We start from the raw sequence: 22,911 nt of genomic DNA, 5'->3' as shown, positions 1-22,911 counted from the left end.
TACTTCTGGGTCAAAATTGTTTGTTAGTAGAAAAGTTTTGCATTTTGATCCCACCCATCACATTCAGTTGAACTTCAAAGCAAAAGTTTTTGATTTAGAGACAAAAAAGTCAGAATTATTTGGAAAAAAGGCTAGAATTCTGACTTTTTTTCTCAGAATAATAAAAAAAAACATATATTGGGACCTTATATTTTTTTTCCCAGCGGCCCTAATCCTCTTCCGTACATGAGAGAATAAAAAGATATTTGAAAAAAACAGTAGTGTGTATTCTCCGTGTCCTTTCCCTTTGGTTCCGTCGGGGTAATCATTGCTGCAGAATCATCGACGCACTGTTTGAATACTGAACAGTTTTAGTTTCAGGGGAAAACTCCGATATCACTGAGTTATCTGTGGATTTGTCTTATGTAATAGTGTGAGTATTGGAAAAAGAATCCTGAAAGAAAAAGACACAGGAGTTCATTATAGAAACCTGGTGTCTGTGTTACACGCGGATTATGTATGAGTGGAAAATAAAATATGTTTCATGTGAAAAATAGTTTGTTTTATCTCAGTAAATATTTATGTTGAAAATCGACCCAAACCCTGCTTCATAACATTCATCTACGTCTGGTTTGAATGTTTAGGCCCCTCTGTCCTGTTTTTGGACCAGCTTTAGTCACTGGTCTGGCAGCTCCTCCCTCTGGTCTGGCAGCTCCTCCCTCTGGTCTGGTAGCTCCTCCCTCTGCCCTGGTAGCTCCTCCCTCCTTCCTCTGTACTTTTGTGTTTGCGGTGGTGTCGTCTGCAGATGTTGCTGACTCCTGGATGTGTCACATTTGTTTTTGTGTTGTGTTCAGATTCTGCTGACGTGGTCTCTAACTGTGGTCTTTCGTCCCTCAGGCCAGAGTCGCAGATCTGAAGTCCTGCGTCATCGTTTTGAGGATTCTCAGAGACATGTGTAACAGACTTCCTGTGTGGCAGCCTCTGAGGGATGGGGTATGTGACACTGCACATGACCACGCCCACTTCTGCCCCTTTGTAACCATGGAAACACTGTTTACTGTTGGCCTCAGACATGACAACAACAAAAACAAGCACAGTAACAATAGTTACAAAAATAGTAACAATAGTAAAAATAGTATCAATAGTAATAATAGTATCAATAATAACAATAGTATCAATAGTAACAATAGTAAAAAATGATATCAGTAGTATCAGTGGTAAAAACAGTATCAGTAATAACAATAGTACCAATAGAACCAATAATAACAATTGTATCAATAGTAACAATAGTAACAATAGCAACAATAGTTACAATAGTATCAATAGAAACAATAATAAAAATAGTAACAATAGTAACAATAGTTACAATAGTATCAATAGAAACAATAATAAAAATAGTATCAATAGTAACAATAGTAAAAAAAAATATCAGTATTATCAATAGTTACAACAGTATCAATAGAAACAATAATAAAATAATTACAAGAATAACAATAGTTACAATAGTAACAATAGTATCAGTAGTAAAAACAGTATAAATAGTAACAATAATAACAATAGTATCAACAGTAACAATAGTTATAATAGTATCAATAGTAACAATAATAACGATAGTATCAATAGTAACAATAGTTACAATAGTATCAATAGTAACAATAATAACGATAGTATCAATAGTAACAATAGTTACAATAGTATCAATAGAAACAATAATAATATTATCAATAGTAGCAATAGTAAAAAATAATATCAGTATTATCAATAGTTACAATAGTATCAATAGAAACAATAATAAAATAGTTACAAGGATAACAATAGTTATAATAGTAACAATAGTTACAGTAGTAACAGTAGTATAAATAGCAAAAAATAGTAACAAAAGTTACAATAGTAACAATAGTAGAAAGAGTATCAGTAGTTACCATAATAACAATAGTATCAATAATATCAATAGAAATGACAATAACAATAGTTACAATAGTAAAAAATAGTAACAACAGTAATAATAGTATCAATAGTTCAATAATATCAATAGTAACAACAGTAAAAAATAGTATCAATAGTTACAATAATAACAATAGTATCAATGGTAACAATAGTAAAAATACATACAGTACATACATACATTTATACAGTATACACATATACACACTTATACAAATATACACCATCTATTATTCCAGCTTTACTGTTACTTATGTTAAATATATATTATACCATCAATTACAATTAAACCAACAATAATGTTGTTTTTATTACTATCACCAATATATCATATATATTAAATAATAATTGTAACACTGATACAATCATATTATATCTGTATATTTACTAGTCAATGTAAATGGACGAAATTTCATTGTGCCTCGCATAATGACAATAAAGATTCTATTCTATTCTATTCTAATAATAATAGTAATAATAATAATAATATCATTATTCTTACCGTCAGCTTTATTACAGTAACAGTAATGATCCCTTAGACTCTGATCCCTCCCTTTTATCTGTTCCATATCTGTGTTCTTAAATCTGTGAAGATTTGGACGTTTCTTCAGTTTTTATGGGTTTTTAGGGTTAAAAAAAAACCCTGGGGTCTGATTCTGACAGTTCACCAGTACCATGCACTGTTTGTTTGTTTGTTTGTTTGTTTGTTTTCTTCGGTGGATCCGCAGCCCTCTGAGCGGATCGTGAAAAGGCATCGCCACCTGTAACCGCCCCGGGGACCGGCGAAGCCCTGCGACGTGTCATTGAATGCATCGCCTCGGGGATCCTCCTCCCAGGTCAGTGAGCGGTGGCGTTTACCCACAATCCACCACATCCAGGGTGACATCAACGCCACATAAACAAGACGAGGGGAACAAATGCAAACCTCCCAAATTCTCAGGCTTTGGTTTTCTGTCACTTATTTTCAGTCACTAGAGCGAGTCGAGGTTTGTTTCAGAGTCCAATCGTCCCCTGGAGGAAGCTCCCCGAGCAGTAAAATGTCAAAAACAAACTGTATCGCACATATTTTCAGATTTTTATGCACGGTTGATAAAACTAAACAAAGGCAAGGGTAACTGAAAAGGATCTGGACCTGAAATGAGATGTTTTCATTAGGTCAGTGATTATCTGAGTAAAATATTCATGGTTCAGTCGTCAATGTGCAGGTGTTTTTAGGTTCTGATTCGTGATTCGACTAGTTTTAGTTGAGTTTTAGTGTCTGGGTTTTACAGGTTGTATGTTACAACAGCGTATTAGGACCACATAAGAAAATAAAAAACACTGTCACAACAAGAATAAAGGTTGTGAAATATCAAGATAAAACCCGAAATTTTATGAGAATGAAGTCAAATACAAAAAGAGTCATAGTTTTATGAGAATGAAGTCATAATATTATGAGGATAACATCGTCATATTTCAATAATAATAATAATATAATAATAATTTTTTGTTTGTTTCATGTTTAGTGGTAGTTTGTATGTACGTGGGAAGGGTGGGGGGGGAGGGGATTCAGGTGGTTAAACTAAGAAAAATAATTCAAGACACGCATTATATATTGTTTTTTCCTTTCTTGAATAAAATAAATATAAAACAAAAAACAAAAAAATCAAGAATAAAGCCATAATATTATGAGAATAACAACGTAATTTACAAATAGCAGAAAAATATCATAATTCACAAGACTAAAATCATACCCATATCGCTACATAATGTAGACACTTGGAACATTTTGTGAAGTTCTACTTTCATTTGGTTTTTATGCGCAAAAGCCAAATACTGAGCCTATTAGCCCCGCCCACCAAATACTGAGCCTATTAGCCCCGCCCACCAAATACTGAGCCTATTAGCCCCGCCCACCATCAACACATTAGCATTAGTCGAAATCATTGCATTTGCGATTTAATGGAAAAACCAACATTACGCACTTCTGTTTTTTCAACATTTAGTAAATATCAGTAAAGTTTTGTGCATGAGTCCAATGGAAAAGCGTCTATTGTTCTGTAATGTTGTGGAAATGACCAGAAATAGTCACTTGCCCAATTAAGGGTTAATGTCATGCTGAATTTCCCACCCTGAAGTAACTGGAGTAAAAATAACTCTTCGTACAAACACTAATAAAAACACCCTTCCAGTAGTTGGTGTTATATACAGTACATAAACACAAACGTGTGCCGTACTTTTCCAGGCTATGAGCCGCACTAGAATATAAGCTGTGGCTGACTATAAGCCGCAGGTGTCCACGTTGTCACATGAGATATTTCCACAGACAGATGGTAAACAGACAGATTATATAAATATTTCTTTCCATCCCTTCACTGCTTTTGTCCAAACAGTGTCTGGAACGTCAGTCTAACGTCAGGAACAGGCTGGTTCACAAACCCACAACAGTCCGTATCTGTCTTCATCTTCTTCTGCTCATTAAACCACTGCAGTCGTCTTCTTCAGTGTTCTTCAGTTGAACATCCTCAGCTCCGTCACACTCCCTCTACGTCTCTCCTCCGTTGTTGCTCAATGGCACTTCGGTGCTGCAGCTCTATTTCCTTCTTAGACACATCGACTGGTTCTAACTTCAAAGCTGCATCATTTGCATTTCCTCGTGTGTTTTCCATGATGAGGGTTTGTGCATGACATGTAAAATGATTGTTCAAAGTTCAGATTCAAACTCCTCCTCTTCATCACCTCTTCCTCCTTTCTCTACTTTTGCTCTTCCTGTTAGAGCGCCCCCCTGGAGGCCGTTAACCTGTATAAATCTATACTGGAGCTGAGTCGCTGTGTAAGCCGCAGGGTTCAAAACAAGAAAAAAGTAGCAGCTTATAGTCCAGAAAGTACAGCACACATGCTGTCCACCCCCACCCCCCCCCCCATTTATCTCTAATTTACAGAGTTGAAGTTGTGTTACATATCTGAACACATCATCTACTCTTTTAACCCTGTGCCGTCGTCTCTTTTATCTGTATTTGTTCGTCTGTAAACCTTTTCCTGTTTGTCCGTTGCAGGTGGTCCTGGAGTTCACGACCCCTGTGAGAGGGAACCCACCGACGCCCTGTCCGAGCTGAACGCCCAGCAGGCGGACGCCGTCACCAACAACGCACAGGTACGGCCACCTTCACAACACACCCATTACCATATAAATACTCTATTACAAACAAAATTACAATTCTACGTCTCCAGATTTTACATAACATATATTCCCTCCAACACTATTTTGTCTGGATTTTCTGACGTGGAAGAAATGTGTAACTTTTGTCCTTGTCCTGAAACTACTCTGCACTTATTCTTTCTGTGTGAACACTCCTCTAATTTCTGGTCCAAAATTGAAAAATATATCATATCTAAAAGTAATGAAAAAATAACTATAACATCTCAAAATGTAATTACATATTTTAAACATGACATTCGCAATTTAGAATTTGTTGTAAATTTGATCATTTTATTTGGAAAATTTCATATGCACAAAAATAAATATACCAAAACACACCCAAATTTTAAAATCTTTCTGATGGAATTTGAAAAATATATTAAATCATTAGAATTTATTTAAACAAAAAAACACTGGCATATTAAAAAAAAAATTCTTTAAGAGACTGAACACTGATTTATTTATTTTTGTTAGATATGTTTGTTTTTTTTAAATACATTATTTGTCTATTCTGTTTACCGCCTTTAAATGAATGTAATTTTTTAAAATTTATTTGTTCAAATGTTTTTTTTTTTTTTGTTTTTTTTTACATCTTGATGTTTGTTCAAAATTTATGTGTCTTACATACCTAAATATTAAAAAAAAAAAAAAAAAAAACCAAAGAAAACCTTCACAACACACTCATCAGTTTACACAGACGTGGCTCAGATCCAGAGTTTGTGTTTTTTGTACCTGGATGATAGTCTGGGCCAGATTTAGGACCACGTATGAAAGTGGTCCGGGTCAGATTTAGGACCACGTATGAAAGGGGTCTGGGCCAGATTTAGGACCACGTATGAAAGGGGTCTGGGCCAGATTTAGGACCACGTATGAAAGGGGTCCGGGTCAGATTTAGGACCACGTATGAAAGGGGTCCGGGTCAGATTTAGGACCACATGTGAAAGTGGTCCGGGTCAGATTAGTGCTGTTCAGACTGTCTTTAACAGATCAGATCCAGGTCCCATTTGGACCACATTCGTCTGCATTCTGAACGTATCTTAAGTCTGTGTCGCTGCATCTGCAGAACGACTGGACTCTGGAGGAAAGTTTCTTCATTATTGCCTCTTTGTCGTTGCTGTGTTCTTTTCTGAAACGTTCCAAAGCCTGTACCCACCCTGGGCCTCTGGAGGCTTCTCCTCTGCTTCATTATCTCCTCTTCCTTTGAAGCTAATATACTGGTGTCAGTGAAGTGACACCTGAGGGGAAACACCACGCAAAAAGGTTGGAAAACACAGGATTAAAAGGCTGAGGGGTGGTTTTTTTCTGCACTCAAGAGTTTTGAGAGGATCAAACCGCTCCAGAGGCTGAACCGTCATTAATAGTCTCTGATATAAGACGCTGCTTTATGGACGTTTCTTTTCCACCTGAGCCTCGTGACGTAATAAAACTTCCCTTCCTGTTTGCCTGCAATAATAAAACGAGCTGCAGACTTTGACTTAATTGAGCGTATTATGGAGGAGCAGCTCCTGAGACCTTCAGACGTCTAATGGAGGTGTAGTTTCCACCTTCCACTGGCGCCCAAGTCAGCGCTTCTTTGAGGAAACGGCAGGCAGCGGTGGAGGAGGGGGGTTCTTTAACGGCGTTCCCGCTGAAAGGCCGAGACCACGTCAGTTCTATAAATAGCTGACGGTCCGCTCTGACCTGGGATCAGCAGCCCTCGGAGCAGCGCTGGCATAATTATCCACCTAATGAGCGTGGGAACACTCGCCGCCGTTTACACCCATGCCGACTCCACTAACCGCCGCCGCCACGGCCGCCCGCTCATACCACAACAAAGACAACCCCTGAGTGGATACAAAATGGGAAGACATTCTCAGATTCATCTCCTGCCTCTGCGTCTTTGTTTCTTTTCTGTGGGGTTCACATGAAAACGTCCCAAATGCCTCCTGGGAATGTTTCCTTTGACTGTTTATTCCTTTGTTTAGTTAAGTTATTGATATTGATTCTCTATTGATTCTCATTGAACTAGAGAAAAAAAAACTCTAGAACTGCGTCAGAATCTCATCTGCTTTTCTGAAACTTCCAATTTTGTACATATTATCTGAGTCATTAATCCAAACTAAGGTTAATTACGGTGTCCCACAGGGCGTCGTACTCGGACCACTTCATTTTACCTGCTGTTTTTTTTAATTATTTTTATCATAATCCTGATCTACTTTCTAAAACTTCTTAATTTGTACATATTATCCATGAGTCATTCATCCAAACTAAGGTTAATTATGGTGTTCCACAGGGCATCGTACTTGGACCACTTCTTTTACTCTGAAGATACTGCTGTTTGGTGACAATATAGTAAAAAATTCTCTAAATATCCACTGTGATGGTGATGACACACCTCCTCAGATTCATCTCCTACCTCTGTGTCTTTGTTTACTCTGCGAGGTTCACATGAAAACGTCCCAAATGCATCCTGGGAATGTTTCTTTTGACTGTTTATTCCGTCCTTTATAATGCATGAGGTTTGTCTCTGCACATTCAGGCAGTCGTTTACACCAGTTTCATCAATAATTAAAGCGCATTGATCAGTGGATAAACCACTGTTGGTGCTGCCTGTTTGTTTCTGTTTCTGTTGTGTTTAAGGAGGAGAATTAATGAGGATTCAACGAAGACGGTTCCATTATCGATACAAGTTATTGATTGATTCTGTGTTGATTCTCATTGAACTAGTGAAAAAAAAAACAAACTCTAGAATAAGGGGTTTTGTTTGCATCAACATCCTCATCTAGTTTTCCGAAACTTCCTAATTTGTACATATTATCTATGGGGTCATCCATCCAAACTAAGGTTAATTATGGTGTTCCACAGGCGTCATACTCGGACCACTTCTTTTTACTGCTGTTTGGTGACAATATGAGTAAAAAATTCTCTAAATATCCACTGTGATGGTGATGACACACCTCCTCAGATTCATCTCCTTGCCTCTGTGTCTTTGTTTACTCTGTGGGGTTCACATGAAAACGTCCCAAATGCACCTGGGAATGTTTCCTTTGGCTGTTTATTTCGTCCTTATAATGCATGAGGTTTGTCTCTGCACATTCAGTCATTTACACCAGTTTCATCGATAATTAAAGCGCATTGATCGGTGGATAAACACTGTTGGTGCTGCTTGTTGTTTCTGTTTCTGTTGTGTTTAAGGAGGGGAATTAATGAGGGTTTTAGCGATTATGGTTCCCTTATCGATATAGGTTATTGATTTGATTCCGTGTTGATTCTCAGTGAACTAGTGAAAAAAAAAAAAACCTCTAGAACAAATTGTTTTGTTTGCATCATAATCCTCGTCTACTTTTCTGAAACATCATAATTTGTACATATCATCCTCGAGTCATTTATCCAAACTAAGGTTAATTACGGTGTACCCACAGGACGTCATACTTGGACCACTTCTTTTACTCTGAAAATACTGCTGTTTTTGACAATATGAGGAAAAATTATGTAAATATTCACTGTGATGGTCCCAAAATAGGTTGTGGAACTATTTTTATTAATTATCTAACTGGCAGAATCAAATATATAGAACTGATATAACAGGTAAATTTATTCTTGATGAATAAAGATAGAAACAATAAATGTTTACCTCAACAAAGCACCGTGAAATGAAAAAAAAAAAAAAAAAACAGGTGTCAACTGTAAAAAGACGAAAATGATGTAGTGACAGAAATGAGGTTAAAGATGAAATGACATAAAAGAGACTTTCCGAGACAGTTTTACGGTGGAAGTTTATTTAAAGGTAAATGTAGATCTGTTGGAATTCATCATGTATTTGTGTGAGTTAGATTCTTTCAAAGAAGTGAAAATTAGGATGTGTTGTTTTCAAAATTCTGATACCAATTTATAAAATCAGATTTTTGACTGATACGGATACTGATACCACTGTTGCCTTTTGTTTTGTTTTGTTTTCTTATTTTTGTTGTTATTATCACGTTAACAAATACGTTTTTTTAAATATCAAATACTTCCTATTTTAATGTCTTTCAGTCCTTCTTACATTATTTTTATCACAATCCTCATATCATACTTTTCTGAAACATCCTAATTTGTACATAGTAATCATGAGTCATTCATTCAAACTAAGGTTAATTACGGTGTCCCACAGGGCGCCGTACTCGGACCACTTCTTTTTACTCTGAACATACTGCTGTTTGGTGACAATATGAGTAAAAGTTATGAAAAATAAATCAAAAATAATTAAAGGGCACTGATCGGTGGATAAACGCCGTAGCTGCTGTCTGTTGTGTTTCCGTTGCGTTACAGATAAACTGTTGTGATGTTTCGGTCTGAACGGTGTGTGTCTGTGTGGTTTTGCAGCATAGCGTTACGTCTCCTGGCCTTTGGACAGCTGTACAAAGTCCTGAATATGGATCCTCTTCCCGCCAGTAAACCTTCAGCGAGACACCTCGAAGGTCAGAGTCCACGTTTATGTACATGGTTACGTCCATGTTAATAAGATAATACATTACACTTATATAGCGCTTTTTGGACACTCAAAGACGCTTCACAAACAAACAAAACAAAAAGAACAGAGAGGAAAAAAAGAGAGGCTCAAGAAAATGCAGGTTTGAACAGGTGAGTGTTTGAGTCGTGATTGGAAGTTTGTATTGAGTCTGAGTTCCTGATGTTTTGTGGGACTGAGTTTATGTTTATGTCCACGTTTACGTCCATGGTTACGTCCATTTTGTTTATGTCCATGTTTACATCCATGTTTATGTCCATGATGTTTACGTCCATTTTTATTTCCATGTTTACGTCCATGTTTATGTCCATGATGTTTACGTCCATTTTGTTTACTTCCATGTTTATGTCCATGTTTATGCCCATTATGTTGTCTATTATGTTTACGTCCATTTTGTTTACGTCCATGTTTATGTCCATTATATTGACATCCATTATGTTTATTTCTGTTATGTTTACGTCCATTTGTTTATCTCCATGTTTATATTTATGTCCATGATGTTTACGTCCATTTTATTTACGTCCGTGTTTATGTCCATATTTAAGTACATTATGTTTGTCTATTATGTTTACATCCATTTGTTTATCTCCATGTTTATCTCCATGTTTACGTCCGTTGTGTTTTCGTTGTTATGTTTATATTAGTATGTGCATCATATTCTATCAAATCTCTACATGTTTATAACGTCGTTGAAAACAGGCAAGTTTTCGCCTTTGAATTGAATGCGTTTTCCATGAAATCCGAGGGTTTTGAAGCATTTTTTGAAGAGTTCCTTGAGCTTAAGGAGGAGGAGGAAGAGGAGGAGGAGGGGGGGGGAGGGAGGAGAGGAGGGGGGGGGGGGGTTTGGACGTCATCCTCAGTTTCTCTCAAAACATTTGGTGATTTTTCTCTGGACACGAAGGAAATGAAAACACTTCGAAGGCATTAAAGCTGTCAGACAAACACAGTGGAGGGAAAAGGACAATATTTACAGACAGACAGAGAAGAATAGAAGGAATCTGTAGAAAATGGAAACACAAATACTGAAGTCTGATCCTGGAGTAACTTATAGATTAAAGCTTCATTAAAGCTACGGAAACGGTCATGTTTTAACCCTTTTACATGAATTCTGAAAAAAAAAAAACTACCTATGGTTATGTTTGGCTCAACTTGATTAATACAAAAAAAAGTTGAAAACAAATGAAAATCATTTTGATATTATTACGACACATGATTAAAGGACGTTTATGGGCGGACACCAGACGGTTAAGAAATTTATGATCTGTTATTATAAACGACCAATCAAAAACCCTATAGCATTCTCCATTTTTCAGCCTCTTAAATGTAAATGTTAATGCTTTTATTTGTTTTTCTTCATATTTTCTTCCTTTTTCTTCTCTTCTTCTTCTGTGTAAATATTAATGCTTTTGTGTTTTTCTTCATATTTTCTCGCTCTGTGCAGGCGGCGTTCTGAAGAGGCATCGTGACGACGTGGGATCAGACGACAGAGACTTCATCAAACGGATGAAAGGTGACTGTGACCTCTGACCTCTGACCTTTGACCTTAACCACAGACAGACAGACAGAAGCGTCCAGGAACCAAACAGTGAATTAAAGTGGAATGGATCTGGGTTCAGTTTCAGGATGTGGACGTCATCTTAAACCTCTGAGTCTCACGTCCACATTCGATCATCACCTCAGGTTTCATCCTCTTCACTCATATTCTATATTCTACGTTTACATTAAAAACACACGTTTCAGAATCAGTTTCACGTTTGTTGCTCATTTTATTTAAAGCAGCTGCACACGTTGGAACTGAAACTGAAGCATCTGTTCAGATGGTTTTAACCATGAGGCGACGTTCACCTGGTTTTTATCTGTTTTTATTGCAACGGTCGATGAGTTATTGGTCCAATCCCTCCTTGGCCCCTCCCCCTTGACCCTCCCCCTTAGCCCTCCCCCTTGGCCCTCCCCTCCCCCTTACCCCTACCCGTTGGCCCTCCCCTCTCTCTTACCCTGTCTCTGGCCCTCCCCTTATCCCCCCCCCTTGGCGCTTCCCCTTACCCCTATCCGCTGGCCCTCCCCATCACCTCTACCCCTTGGTCCTCCCCCTTACCCTCCCCCTTACCCCTTTCCCTTGTTGGCCCTCCCCTTTACCCCTTTCCCTTGGCCCACCCCTTTGGCCATCCCCCCTCCCCTCCCCTTTGGCCCTCCCCTCCCCCTTGGCCTAATCCCTTACCCCTCCCCCTTGCCCCTCCTTACCCCTCCCTCTTACCCCTATCCCTTGGCCCTCCCTCTTACCCCTACCCCTTGCCCTCTCCTTACCCTTCCCCTTCCCCCATACCCTTCCCGCTTACCCCTCCCCCTTCCCCCTCCTTACCCTTATGTATAAATCAGTTCTTCTGTCTGACTGAACAGTTCCTCTTCAGGTGATTCCGTCTTATTTTAAGTGTGATCAGATATTTGGACTAGAAATGAGAAAAAAAACCACACTTGGTCCCATTTATATTTTTTACAGTGTTGTGCTGAGGTCCAGCAGAGGTTTAAATATTCTGGGGTTTGTGGCTGAGTTTGTTGCTAATAACAAACACAAAAGGTTGTGATGGTCCAGGTGTGAGTCTTTGTCGGGCAGCGGAGCTTAGCGTCAAAGCCACGGATTCCAGACGCTTTGTCGGATTGGGCCTGAATGCGATCTTTTGTCAGGCAGCGTTTGGTATTCATCTGACATTTGTGATATCGGCCCCAGGATCATATGAAGAACCACTGAACGGATTCGACAAGCTGAGTTTATTCCTGTAATCTGAAAGAGGCATCATCCACCACCCGCAAAAAAAAAAAGAAAACAGGTTCAAACCCCTGGAGGAGCCGTTAAAAACCGGCAACTGTTAACGCAAACGCACCCATGAAGCAGAAAATGATGTAGAGTTATCAGATTTCAGACGGACAGGAGGAGGAGGAGCTAAAAATAAAAAAAACAAATAAAAGGAGTCAGTGAGTTCATCTGGAAACGATCTGCTCCAGCGTTCAGTCCACGTCAAACTGTCCACCACATCTTCATCACAGTCCTGTCAAATACTGGAAACGTGTCCAAAGAAGAAGAAGAAGAGAGACGTTAAAGACGAGCAGAGGTGAAGCCCAACGTCCAGAACAGGAAATGAAGAAGGAACGTCCACAAACCAGTTGATCAAAGGAAAGAAAGAAAGAAACAAACAAACAAACAAAGAACTGGACACAGATATGAACATGAACAGAATATGGACCGTTTTTAGACACATGTCCACTGTGTGTCCAGTTCAAAGAATGACCTCATGTCTTTAAAAGTGCAGGAGACTTTCATGACCAGTTTTTCCTCAGATCTGTCCATCCTCAGTCATATCCTCAGGATCATGAAGTCTGTCATTCCTCAGCTGAACCTCTTCCTCATGCTGAACAGTTTCTGAGTTCCATCCACCACAAACAAACCCTGTGTTTACAAACACAGCCAGGAGAGAACTCCGGTATCTTTGGAATTTTGTCGCGACTTGCGTTGTGGGAAGCAGAGGTTGGCACAGCCGCCTGACAGCTGCAGCTGAACAGACACGAAGCGGAAACGGCAGGAGCTCCATCTGTGTACTATTCGTTCATTCGTTTTCCAATTTAAAACCAAAAATAAAAAAAAAGAAACAAAAAGCCACTCATTTTTTTGTGTTTCATTTTCAAAACCGCAATGAAAAATGGATAACGGTTTGTTTTTCCATTTCCTGATTTTGTGCTCAAATGAAAAATGGAAAAAACAGATAACGACTGTTTCATTTGATTTTGTTATTTTCAGTTGTCTGACTCAGAAGGAGTCGTTACTTGGAAAAAAATAAACAAACGGAATTTTCCGAATTAACAAGATCCTGTTTTCTGAAAAAATTTAAATTTGGCTGTTTTTCTGAATTAATTAATTAATTCAGAAAAACAGAGCCGAATTAATTTTTTGTGTGAATGCATTACGCCTCCGTACGTATCAAACAGCTGCTGAATTATAGCAAAAATATTCCTCCAGTTCGGCCATGATTCTGTTTATTTTTATTTTTCCCCCCTCTTCCTCCTCCTTTTCTTCTTCCTCCTCCTCCTCCTCCTCCTCATATTCGGTGGTAATTAACCTCGTCCTTTCGTCCTCCTTCACTCTTCACTTCCTCCTGTTCAGAGGAGGTATCAGGAGGCTGACGCTCTGATGGATTAATCCCGCCTCCTGCCGCCATTCAATTATCTCACCGCCCCCCCCACAGCTGCCTCCCAGTGGGGGGACACCTCCCCCTCCCCCCTGCAGCAGCTGTCCATCATCAGAACCATCTCTGTCCATATTTATCCTGGATCTGGTCTTTACTGAACCATCAGATCTCAAAATCTGAACCCAAGTATACGTTTAGGATTTATGGAGTTCATGGAGATATAAAAACTAGAACACACCAGAGCAGGAACAGCAGTGGAAGATTCATTTATGAGGATGGATGGATGGATGGATGGATGGATGGGCAGATGGATAAACTCGTATCATAATAATAGAAGTGGGTCATGTTCTGTAAACTGGTTTATTTCAGTTTCATCTGTAGAAAAGTCACATATGAAACATATGAAACACATGAAACCGTCTCAGTTCCAGTGTTTTACAGTAACTGGGTCTAAAAGCTCTCAGATTTCCCCTGATGTCCCTGAACGCCACATTAACGTCTCCATCCTCCCCCTTCAGTCCTGGACTGGAGGATGACGGACCCCAACCACCCCATGAACGCCCTGATGCGCCTGAACCAGATCCAACCGGGCCTCCAGTACCCGCCTGCTGTCCCAGTCCGGTCCGGTCCAACGCCCCGGTCTTCACCATGTCCGTGGACATCCAGGGAACCACCTACCAGGCCACCGGCAACTCCAAGAGGACCGCCAAGCTGCAGGTGGCGCTCAAGGTACGTCCATGACTCGGTACCACGCCGGAAAATACACTGAAAACAGACAAAAACCTGGAAACGTCCAAGAAAAACACAGAAAACAGCTAAAAACGCACAAAAAACAGCTAGAAACACACAACAAACCCACAGAAATACCTACCAACACCTGAAAACAGAAAAAACTGCTAGAAACGTCTAAAAAACACACAAAAAAGCAATTGGAAACACCAACAAAAACACAGAAAAACAACTAAAAACACTAAAAAACACCAGAAAACACCTGAACCAACCAGAAAATATTAGAAAACACCTGAAACCAAATGAAGTACACCAGAAAACTCTTGAAAACACCCAAAAAATGACAAAAACAAACACTTGAAAAACACCCAGAACTGGAGGACAGAATGCAGCAGTAGTTTAAAACAGCAGAAAACTGATGAACCTCCTTTTTCACACATTCTGCAGATCTGTTCAGTCCAGACGCTCTGCTGCTGCTGCTGCTGTCGTTGTTGTTTACTTGTTGTTTACTTGTGTTCTGATGTGTGTTTCACTTCTTCTTTGTCTGAGTAAACGCTCATATCTGATCATCTGCGCTGTGTTTGTGTCCCGTCGTCAGGCGCTGCAGGCCCTCGTTACGTCGTGGGCGCAGACGCAGACGTGGACTCTCTGAGCGCAGACGAGAAATCGGACGGAGAAGGAAAGAACGACCGCATGTCGACCAGTTCCAGCTCCACGTCCATCACCTCATCCACAGACACACAGGAGGTGAGGACCACAGGGAAACACATATATACATATATACATATATATATATATATATATATATATATATATATATAAACACATATATATACATATATATACAGACAGGAGGTGAGGACTACATGGAAACACACACACACACATAGATATAGAGATATATATATATATATATATATATATATATATATATATATATATACACAGACAGACAGCAGGTGAGGACCACACAGACACACACACACATACATATATATATATATATATATATATACACACAGACAGACAGGAGGTGAGGACCACATGGAAACATACATACACATATATACACATATATACATACACACATATACAAACACTTATACACATATACATAAATATACACACATACATACTGTATACACATACACAGAAACATACATATACACATGTATACATATGTACACATACGCACATATACAAACACTTACGCACACATACCCATACACATATACATAAATATACACATTTGCACACATACACACATATAGACACACACAAATATACACACACATACACACACACACACGCATGCATATACATACATACACATACACACATATACATGCACATACGCACCTAAATACACACTTACACATATATACCACACACACACACACATACTCAGGGGGATAATGGACACAATCTTTGCGTCTGATAAACTCAACAAAACTAACCTTTTTTATTCTGTTTTTATTTTTACCATGAAAAACTACAAATGGATATTGGTGACATTCTGTCCATTTTTCCATCCGTCCATCTGTCTAATTGTCCGTCTGTCTTTCTGTCCGTCCTTCTGTCCATTTGTCCATCCATCCTTCTGTCCATCCATCCTTCCGTCCATCTGTCCATCCTCAGTCCAGAGCTCCCGGTCCCATCCTGACGGCCGGTGGAAAAAACCCGGTGATGGAACTGAACGAGAAACGTCGAGGTCTGAAATATGAGCTGATATCAGAGAGCGGCAGCAGCTCGACAAACGCTTCATCATAGAGGTTAGGACGCAACACACGGATAGGACGCACACAACGGTAGGAAGCACACAACGGTAGGACGCACACAACGGTAGGACGCACACAACCAGTAGTACGCACACAACGGTAGTACGCACACAACGGTAGGAACGCACACACGGTAGGACGCACACAACGGTAGGACGCACACAACGGTAAGACGCACACAACGGTAGGACGCACACAACAGTAGGCTCAAACAGTAGGACGCACACAACAGTAAGACGCACACAACGGTAGGATGCACACAACGGTAGGATGCACACAACAGTAGACACACACAACAGTAGGACACACAACAACAGTAGGACGCACAACAACAGTAGGACGCACAACAACAGTAGGACGCACACAACAGTAGGATGCACACAATACAACAACAACACGACGACACCACAATATAACACAAAACAACACAACAGAACACTTTTCACTCTGTCAGTTCAGGTTTTTCAGTTTCATTAAATGCGTCAGACTCACAAACGTAAACATGTTTTTATTTTTGTTTATCTGTGTTTTCACTCATTATTATCATGGTTGAATCTTTTCCAGTTAAATGTCAATAAAATACAAACTGAAGGTAGATTTGACCAAATATGTGAATGTGGTTTGAGATTATTTTTTATTTTTCCGTTTTGCTGAAGCCTTCGTCTGACATTATTATTATTTATTTATTATTTATTATTTCTTTCATATTTGACTGTGTTTCATTATTGTTTTTAATGAATCTTTTATGTTTTTATTCATTCTGTGATCGTTGAACGTCTCGAGGCTCCAGTGAATATTCACTGAATCTGTTTCCATTTCACTTATTCACATGTATCGTATTTATTTACTCTTATTATTCCAGTATAAAAGCTTTCATTTGGGATGTTTTCATGTAAACATCGTCCATAAAACACGTGTCGTCGTCCGTAAACAGAGCGGACTGTCTTATAGATTTCTGTCTCTTCCGTCGGTTCTGATCAGGAATTAACGAGGGAACGCCTTTGATGTCGGCGCTTTCTGCATTTCAAAACGTCTCCGACTTCTTCAAAACAGCAGGAAACGATGGCAGAACATGAAACCACGCCATCTTTGAAATCAATCGCACTTTACCGACGACTTCTGAGGGAATTCGGGTTTTAATCATCTGTCCAAACAAGACGAGAAAAAAACACGCGTTGGTTCTAGAACAGAGGGAATAATGAGGAATAGGACCAGAACGCATCAGATCTGATCCATATGTGGTCCTAAATCTGACCCACAGACCACTTTCATATGTGGTCACAAAATCTGACCTGGACCACTTTCATATGTGGTTCTAATCTGACCTGGACCACTTTCATATGTGTCCTAAATCTGACCCGGACCACTTTCATATGTGGTCCTAAATCTGACCCGGACCACTTTCTATGTGGTCCTAAATCTGACCTGGACCACTTTCATATGTGGTTCTAAATCTGATCTGGACCATTTTCATATGTGGTTCCTAAATCTGACCCGGACCACTTCGTATGCGGTCCTAAATCTGACCCAGACCACTTTGTATATGGTCCTAAATCCGACCCGGATCTGATATTTCCAATGTGACTTCAGTCTGAACGGCCAGATCACATTTATCTGACCTTACGTCATTGAAATGCGACAAACATCAGGACCTTTATATCTGTAAACACATTGTGTGTCTGGTTGGTCTATCAGGGTCTATTGTTCACTATCAGGACCTCTTTAGTGCATGTGGGTCACTTCAGGACCTCTTTAGTGCATGTGGGTCACTTCAGGACCTCTTTAGTCCATGTGGGTCACTTCAGGACCTCTTTAGTGCACGTGGGTCACTTCAGGACCTCTTTAGTGCATGTGGGTCACTTCAGGGTCACATTCAGTTCAGACTTAAAACTGATAGAAGTCGGCATTTAATGTGAATATGACGAACACAAAAAAATCAGATTCACTAAAAAAATCCAAATTGTGCGTCTTTTTTTCTCCTTGGCTTTTTGAAAACCATGTGAGATGTGTGAATGTTTTATTTTTATTGTTGTTGTATTTGGTATTGGTTTTATTGTTATTTTTTGTTGTTTTTAATTGTACAGCTTTTATGTTTTTTTAATCTCTTCTTGTATTTGATTCTTTTATTTCGGTTTCATTTCTTCTTCCGTACAGCCCTTTAAATACAGTTGGATCAGATTAAGGCCTTCTGTCTGAACGTAGCCTCAGAGGATCGTAACATGTGACCACTCACCTGACGGCGTGTTTCCGTTTCCATGTCGACAGGTCGAGGTGGACAAACAGGTTTCCCGGGGAACTGGTCCCAATAAAAAAGTGGCCAAAGCCAGCGCCGCCCTCGCCGCTCTCAACAGCCCTTTTCACCGGATCCAAATCTACGACCAACAAGAAGAAGAGACCCAATCCTCCGGTGAGTCCGCCAAGTCCGGACGAACGCCACGGTGTCCAGACCAAAGCAGAACGCTGTCACTGACCACCATCACTGACCCACCATCATTGACCACCATCACTGACCTGCATCATTGATCCCCATCATTGACCACCATCACTGACCACCATCATTGACCACCATCATTGACCGCTGTCACTGACCCCCATCATTGAACCCCATCATTGACCGCCATCACTGACCTCCATCATTGACCCCCATCATTGACCATCATCATTGACCACCATCACTGACCACCATCATTGACCACCATCATTGACCGCTGTCACTGACCCCCATCATTGACCCCATCATTGACGCGCCATCACTGACCTCCATCATTGACCCCCATCATTGACCATCATCATTGACCACCATCACTGACCACCATCATTGACCATCATCATTGACCACCATCACTGACCACCATCATTGACCCCCATCACTGACCGCTATCACTGATCGCCATCATTGACCCCCATCATTGACCGCCATCACTGACCGCCATCACTGACCTCCATCATTGACCGCCATCACTGACCTCCATCATTGACCCCCATCATTGACCATCATCATTGACCACCATCACTGACCACCATCATTGACCCCCATCACTGACCGCTATCACTGATCGCCATCATTGACCCCCATCATTGACCGCCATCACTGACCGCCATCACTAACCTCCATCATTGACCGCCATCACTGACCTCCATCATTGACCACCGTCACTGACCACCGTCACTGACCACCATCATTGACCCCCATCATTGACCACCATCACTGACCGCCATCATTGACCCCCATCAATGACCATCATCATTGACCACCATCACTGACCGCCATCACTGACCTCCATCATTGACCGCCATCACTGACCACCGTCACTGTCCTCCATTATTGACCTCCATCATTGACGTTCATCATTGACCACCATCACTGACTGCCGTCACTAACCACCATTATTGACCACCATCCTTTACCACCGTCTTTGACTGGCATTGTTGGCCGCCGTCATTGACTAACCGTCATCAACTGCTATCATTGACCACCATCACTGATCACCATCATTGACCCCCATCATTGACGGCTGTCACTGACCACCATCATTGACCCCCATCATTGACCGCCATCACTGACCTCCATCATTGACCCCCATCATTGACCACCATCACTGACCACCGTCACTGACCCCCATCATTGACCGCCATCACTGATCGCCATCATTGACCCCCATCATTGACCGCATCACTGACCGCCATCACTAACCTCCATCATTGACCTCCATCACTGACCTCCATCATTGACCACCATCATTGACCACCATCACTGACCACCGTCACTGACCACCATCATTGACCCCCATCATTGACCACCATCACTGACCACTGTACTGACCGCCATCATTGACCCCCATCAATGACCATCATCATTGACCACCATCACTGACCGCCATCACTAACCTCCATCATTGACCGCCATCACTGACCACAGTCACTGTCCTCCATTATTGACCCCCCATCATTGACCTTCATCATTGACCACTATCACTGACTGCCGTCACTAACCACCATTATTGACCACCGTCCTTTACCACCGTCTTTGACTGGCATCGTTGGCCCGCCGTCATTGACCACCGTCATCAACTGCTATCATTGACCACCATCATTGACCACCATCACTGACTGCCATCATTGATAGCCGTCATTGACCACCATCACTGACCGTCATTATTGACCACAACCATTGACCGCCGTCATTGACCACCATCATTGACCACCATCACTGACCCCCATCCTTGACCACCATCTCTGTGTTTGTGTTCCAGCCGAAGCGACCCGTGACCTCGGTGCTGACCCTCCCGGCACTCGCCGCCAGGCCTCAGCGGGTCCCCGTCATCCCCAGAGCGCCGTACATCAGCACCCCGCCCACGCCCGGGTACATCCCCCCAGGTGAGAGCAGTCACATGACCACGGCGGTCTGGTTTTAGTCTCTTGTTACCTTTTAGACCAGATGGAACTAACTCCTGGTGGGTTACGGGTCTTTTGGCAGGTTTCGGAGCTCCTTACGGTTACAGCCCTGCAGGCGCCCTCCCTACCTACGGTGAGTCCTGATCAGTCATCAGTAATCGCTCCATCTGCTCCATCAGTCCATCTGCATGTCGAGGCCTTTGAGTTCCTTTTATTTTCTTTTTCTTTGCTCTTCCTCAGGTTTTCCCTCCAGAATGCCCTCAGTAGTCGTTCCTGTCATCAGAGTCCCCACAACTTACCCCGTCACCCACCTGTACCCCTACTAAGACCACCTGTCCCCCATAAGACCACCTGTACCCCTACTAAGACCACCTGTCCCCCATAAGACCACCTGTACCCCTACTAAGACCACCTGTCCCCCATAAGATCACCTGTACCCCTACTAAGACTATCTGTACCTCTACTAAGTCCACCTGTCCCCCATCAGACCACCTGTACCCCTACTAAGACCACCTGTCCTCGATCAGACCACCTGTACCCTACTAAGACCACCTGTCCCCCATCAGACCACCTGTACCCCTACTAAGACCACCTGTCCTCGATCAGACCACCTGTACCCCTACTAAGACCACCTGTCCCCCATCAGACCACCTGTACCCCTACTAAGACCACCTGTCCCCATCAGACCACCTGTACCCCTACTAAGACCACCTGTCCCCGATCAGACCACCTGTACCCCTACTAAGACCACCTGTACCCCATCAGACCACCTGTGCCCCTACTAAGACCACCTCTACTTCATCAGACCACTTGTACCCTATCAGACCACCTGTCCTCCATCAGACCACCTGTACCCCCACCATTATCCCCATCAGACCACATCTTCCTCCTTCAGACCCCATCAGACCACCTGAACCCTATCAAACTCCCTGTACCCCATCAGACCCCCATCAGACTGGCTCGGTCCCTTCTAAACCCCCTCCTCGTCCCAGTCCTGGGGGTCCGGTCCTGGGGGTCCGGTCCTGACTCTGTTTACACTTGTTTTACTCTGATCCTCCAGTCGGACTCTGGGTCTGATCCGGTTTCTGTCGGGTCCTGCTTCAGTTCGTTCTGTTTCGTTCACAGACGTTTTACTTCAGTTTTTTCATTCTTTTCTGACTTCGATGAATAATCTTCATCATTGAACCTTCAGGTTGGATCTGCGTCGTCTTCATTCTTCGCTACTCTGTGTTTGGCGTCCGTCTGATCCGCCGCCGGGTCGGTTCCTCCTGTTCGTTCAGACGCTAAAGTAGATCTGAAAATAAATCTAACTCTGGATGATTATTTATATTTATTAATGAGACTTTTTATTCTGGGTATATTTCATATTTTTTCGCGTACATAAAACTGATCCGAACATCAGTCGCCGTCAAAGCCCAGTTTATAAACATCCTTGAAATATCGACATAGTTTATAAACATCTAATCTAATCTAATTTAATCTAATCGAATTTAATTAATCTAATCTAATCTAATCTAATTGAATGTAATCTATTTTAATTTAATTTGATCTAATCTAATTGAATCTAATTTAATTTAATTTGATCTAACCTAGTTTAATCTAATGTAATCTAACTGAATCTAATCTAATCTAATTTAATCTAATTTAATTTAATATAATCTAATTGAATCTAATATAATCTAATTGAATCTAATCTAATCTAATTTAATCTGATCAAATCTTCCACCATTTTGTGCTTTTTCAGACAAAAAGGTGATTTCTTTTTACGTTAAATCACAGATAAAACTGGAGCAGGAGGAACAAACCCAGCATTTAGTTCAGTTTAATTTAGTTTAGTTTATCTTAATTCAGTTTAGTTTAGTTTATCTTAATTTAGTTTAGTTTAGAGCTAAAGTTTCACTGTCAAACCCTGATTTATTCCTGTGACATTGAGCTGCTGACATTGAAGCCGTTTGTTTGATTTTTTTTTTTTTTTGACTGTTTTATTTTTCGCGAGTTTACATCTTCCATCAGTTTACACTTTACTGTCGACTACGAGCCATTTGTGTTGAGTTTGCGTTTCTTTTCAGAGACGTTTTATTTTGACCTGTTTGTAGGTAAAAGTCTTTTTAAATAAATGAATATTTTTGTCATAAAACGTGTCATTGGTGATTTTATCGTGATTCACACATTTTCCCTCACATTGATTCACTTCATCTGATTTTTAAATTATTAATACGTGGCTACAACATTTTACTGTTT

The 22,911-nt window shown here is 40.9% G+C and overlaps 1 pseudogene; it reads left to right on the top strand.

The window, feature by feature from the left end:
- LOC115425292 (spermatid perinuclear RNA-binding protein-like) overlaps positions 1 to 22,081 on the top strand; it is a 54,243-nt pseudogene extending 32,162 nt beyond the window's left edge.
- Positions 22,082 to 22,911: the final 830 nt, after the last annotated feature.

The sequence above is a fragment of the Sphaeramia orbicularis genome, chromosome 9 (genome assembly GCF_902148855.1).
Source record: "Sphaeramia orbicularis chromosome 9, fSphaOr1.1, whole genome shotgun sequence".
Taxonomy (NCBI): domain Eukaryota; kingdom Metazoa; phylum Chordata; class Actinopteri; order Kurtiformes; family Apogonidae; genus Sphaeramia; species Sphaeramia orbicularis.
The sequence above is the reverse complement of the archived record's forward strand: the minus strand, read 5'-3'. Positions and strand labels throughout refer to the sequence as shown.